Raw genomic sequence first — 5049 nt, forward strand, 5'->3', positions numbered from 1 at the left:
TCCTAAATAAAATGTATATCTTAGGTATTATTACAGAGAGTGTTTTTATATCTGTATTTGTTCACATTTTATATGATGCATGAACATTTCAAAACAATATCATCACCTGTAAATTTTAAAATGTCTCAAGAGAAAAAGCTAAATAAAAAGGGAAGAGGACACTTTTTAGGAAACTATTTTGATTAGATCAAGCCATAACCAAAACAAGTTTTCAGGTTTATTTTTAATAAACAATTTCAGCCTCCTGGCTAATCAGAATATCTGTCATCCATGGCAGGTGACAGATATCTTGGATGACAGACATTCCTAGCTCAAGCCATTATGAAGAAGTGGCCATCAGAAGAACGGATGAAAGAGGGGTCAGGTGTCTTTAAGTCTTCTAAGGAAAAGCTATTTCTTCTTTATCTGGGATCTTCAACACTTGACATAATCTGTAAGTATATTTCAAGGCATGACTCAAAACTTTCTCATTCTTCATGCCTGCTTCACAAGACTTTCCATATCTACTTTGTTCTAGATACTGTGCTCAGTTGAGAAATTAATCAAAGACCCAATCTAAAATCAACTCAAAACCTTTAATATATTTGCTAATCACACTTTCTTTGGACCATCAAAGATAATGAGGTAACTGAGCTTATAATAGAACTTACTTATTTCCAAGAGAATGGAAAGTTTCAGAATCACTAGACCAAATCCTTCATTTTCCAAACAATGAAACAGACACAGAAGGATAGCTTAGCTTAGGTTATACTTTTAAATTTGGAAGGTCAATATTAGAGACTATTTTCTTATGCTTGTATGTCTTTATGCTTTCACCTTAATTACTATCCTTCCATAATATGAAATATCTTATTGGGAAAACAAAAGACTTTATAACTTATTTTTTTATGCAGATAACTAGGAGCTTATTTTTTTCCTGAAATAGAAAATTGTTCCACAGTTTTATAACTCTGTTAAAGTTAATAATTAAAATTTCTTAAAAACAAAATTGAATATTTGCCAATTCAAGTTCTGATTATGTTAATTTAAATTATGAATGCATTTTTGAGTGTTATCATGTATTTTTAAGACCTTCTGAAAGTGATACTAAGGATTTAGAGAAAAGATAAGTGCACTTCAAATGGTAATGCATTCCACATTTTTAATGTAGTCCTTTAACTCAATATGTTTATCTTTAATTTCTTTACAATCCTTTAAAAAGTGATGTCTATGATGTGTTAGAAATAAATGTCTGTATTTCAATTGCTTACATGCTTCAAAACTGTATTTTCCTATATTTCAAAAGCATTTCCTTCATTTCCTTTTTAAGTTCCTAACATAAGGACACCTTGTACATGTAATTAAAAGAATGGAAAGTACCCAAATTTATTTACATTCTAAGAACATTAAATTGAATAAATGGTACATCTAGTTTATATGTGACCTTTGGAAAAATTCACAATGCAGCAATGTGATCAAGAAGAAGGACTGTACTTCAACCTGATGTGATTCTCAAAATATATAATACATTCAATGTATGAATAATTTACTTAAATGAAAATTGGTATTCTCTCTTTCTGTATAATTTTTAGTCCTCTAGTTACAATCATAATAGCCTTGGCCTCACAAGCTGTCAGTTTAGAAAAATTCAGTCTTTGCCTGATAGATTCTTGACACTTTATTGAGTTACAGAGTTTGGAAGTTAGCAGGCATGCTCAGAAGTAGGGGAGAGGCATAGACACACAGAGACAGTATAGATACAGAGGAAACAAAGATTTACAGAAAAGGAAAACACATATTTTCAAAAATGGAAAAATGGGAATAAGGGAAGAGAGAAAAAATCAAGTTCACCTTGGCCTGATGGCAGCATGTGAGAAGAAATAATGACCACTGTCTATGGAATTTTTACTTTGGTTTTAAGTAATTTCCATGCTAGAAGCCATTTAATTCAGAGCAATTCTAAAATACAGGTATATTTATTTATATTTTTTACATAACAAATTGGATGCACAAAGAAATTACATAAAGTGCACAAAGTCACAAGTACTTATTTGGTGGAATAAAGAATTCTTAGTGGAGAAATTAGAAATCAAATACAGACACCTTTAAAAAGAAGTAATGTGCAATTGACATATTATATTAGTGTCAGGTGCACAACACAATAATTCAATATATTTGTATATATTGCAAAATGATTACCACGATAAGCTAATGCAGATATCTGACTTGAGTTTACACTTTTAAGTAAGTCACCAAGAAAAAGAAGATTTTAGAAAAAAGTGTATGGTATTAGAAATATAATCCCCTCTGTACTTTTACAAAATTATTGAGAAAATTAAAGTTAATTTAAAGGGACTTTTTGGTAGTTTTATTTTAACGTTATAGCATGCCAATACTGTATCACACAGTAGTTCATCTTTATAAGGATTACATATACACATATTAGTTTATGCATTTTATTTAGTCAATAATGACAATGCATATCTCTACCCATGATTTTTCAATTGCACTTCTCTTTCCACAAGAAAAAATTTATAAGAAGGAAATAGACATTTACTATAGCAATAGAATAGAATTTATTAATTATATCAACCAATCTCTCTCTCTCTCTCCCTCTATCTCTCTCTCTCTCTCTCACACACACACACACACGTATACACATACACATGCACACACACACACACAATAAAGACTGTCCTAATTGGGATTGAAAATCTTTAAAAATTGCATGAGAATGGATTTAATATATTTTCTTTGCTAAAGTGTGAATTTTATCTATCACATTTACTGCATCTATTTTGTTGTATAATTTGTTAGGGACTAATTTATTGTTTCTAGTCCTGTAGTTGCAAAAGCAGCTTTTTATAAGAGAGCCCAATTAATGAGGCAATTGGACATATTATAACACACACCTTTTGTTTTTGATTGTGACAGAAATAAACTATATATTACTATTCATAGGAGTAAATAGAGTAAAAATTATATTTTAGTAGGTTTAACCATAAACAACCTGATTAATTTCACTGACATACCAAATACACTATAGAAACTACAAACATTTGCAGTCATTAAAATAAGAAGAGAAGATGTTTTTGTTTATGCTTACATGTATGTGTGTTATATATGAACATATACATATATGTAGACTTGTGCGTATATATTATCAGCTTGTGTTATCAGCTACCTATATTTGGAAGGTATTCTCACAATTTTCAATATGGAATTGAAGACTGAAGTATGAAATTTAGTTTTCCCATCATAGTAGGTATTATAACAGAAATAAAAATGACAAAACAAAACATAGCCCTTGGGATTTCTTTTTCTGTTAGAGTACTCAATGCACACTTCATTTTTATTGCTTTTTCTTTTCTTTTTTAAAACATTTTTAATGTTTAATCTTGAGAGAAAAAGAGACAGAGCATGAGTGGGAGGGGACAGAGAGAGTGAGGGAGACACAGAATCCGAAGCAAGCTCCAGGCTCTGAGCCATTAGCACAGAGCCCGACGTGGGCTTTGAACTCATTAACCACCAGATCATGATCTGAGCCAAAGTTAGAAGCTTAACTGACAGAGCCTCCCAGGTGTCCCTTTCCTTTCCTTTTTTTTTTTTTAACCTCCTTTACTTGATGATGAAAATTTTATTTTTATCAGATAGCCGTTATAAGCCAATGAAGGCATATTCTTGATTGTTTATCTCTTATAGAGATTGTAGTTTATTAATTTTAATATTTGTTTTGTTTTTCAGCTTGATACAGATTTATCCTTCCTCATTGGATAGCATCATGGCGTGCAGGCAATCTCCCTATTGGGAGAGAGGCTGTTAGGTGGGGAGCCCAGCATCCTGAGCAACTTTTTCTTCTCTCTGTTGCATGATTTTATAGCAAGGAAAGATGTTTAGGCTGCTTTTTCGGGTTGTAATGCAGTGTACAAAAATATAAACGTGGATAGATTTCGTTTCCAAAAGAGTGAATTGAAGTTCCCTCTTATTTCAGTAAGTCTGTTGGCTAAGTATATAATGGAAAAATGTCGTGCGTGTAAAGAAAAAAAAAAAAAAAGGCCTGTGCTTCCTGTCATTCACACCAATGTCTTCCATATATAAAACCAAAATGACTGGGTGAGTTGACACATTCATCAAACAATTAATTCATATCAATAAAAAATACAAAAATTAAGTGGTGAAAATAAATATTTCATATTGCTTGGGTAAAGAAGTGAAAGAAGAGAGCATTTTACTACTTAATTTTAAAATAACTTTCCCTAAATTAAAGAAATTGTAAACTCGCAGACTCAGATCACACACCTACTTATATACATATACACGCAAACCCTCATGTATGCACATCAAATATATGTCCCTTAGGTAATAATAAATACTTTACTCACATGTCCCATGGAAACTTCAAGAAAACAAAAAGACTTTCTTTATAAGTATTCCTGAGGTTTAGTAGGAAAAGGTTACTACTTCATCGGTCTGCAGTTAAAGACACCCAACCACCAAAATATTGTTTCAATTTACAACCACAGTTTAGGTTTATTTGTCACAGATACAGACAATATAAGAAATTGAACAATAAATAATGCTTGTCTACTCCCTAAATTATCTCTATTTTGCTAGAATTGCTAAATTAATGTCCCAGTATATTACACTATTATGAAAATGACCCAAAGTATACATGGTGCTCTAATTTCAATATTTTCTTATGTATTCGACTGACAATTTTGGTTTTGATTCCATGGGCATATTTTAAAGGTATTTTTATCTGTTCTGTGTGGTACAATCTATCATTACACAGATATATTATGCAAATAAAATACAGCCTATGAATTACAGATCAATCTTCTTATTCAGCTTTGAAAAAAGAAAATCTTTGGCCACGCTAGTAACAAAAGAGCAACAGATTAGTGGGCCAGATATAGCAATGGTTTTCTGGAAAACTGAAAGTAAGTAGGATTATATTGACAGATAAAGGAAACAGATAAAAGGACATCTGGAGAAAACTGCCAAGAAAGCTGTTGCCAATTGTCTAGGTTGAGTTCCAGGGAGATAGGAAAAGGGAGGTTGTTGAGAGAA

At 31.4% G+C, this 5049-nt stretch overlaps 1 long non-coding RNA gene across 1 annotated transcript; it reads left to right on the forward strand.

Moving 5' to 3' along the window:
* Positions 1 to 236: 236 nt before the first annotated feature.
* Positions 237 to 3948, forward strand: LOC109499422. The gene is made up of 2 exons (XR_002156700.2): positions 237 to 433; positions 3724 to 3948. It is a non-coding gene; the product is annotated as an uncharacterized LOC109499422 (long non-coding RNA).
* Positions 3949 to 5049: the final 1101 nt, after the last annotated feature.

The sequence above is a fragment of the Felis catus genome, chromosome B1 (assembly GCF_018350175.1).
Source record: "Felis catus isolate Fca126 chromosome B1, F.catus_Fca126_mat1.0, whole genome shotgun sequence".
Taxonomy (NCBI): Eukaryota; Metazoa; Chordata; class Mammalia; order Carnivora; family Felidae; genus Felis; species Felis catus.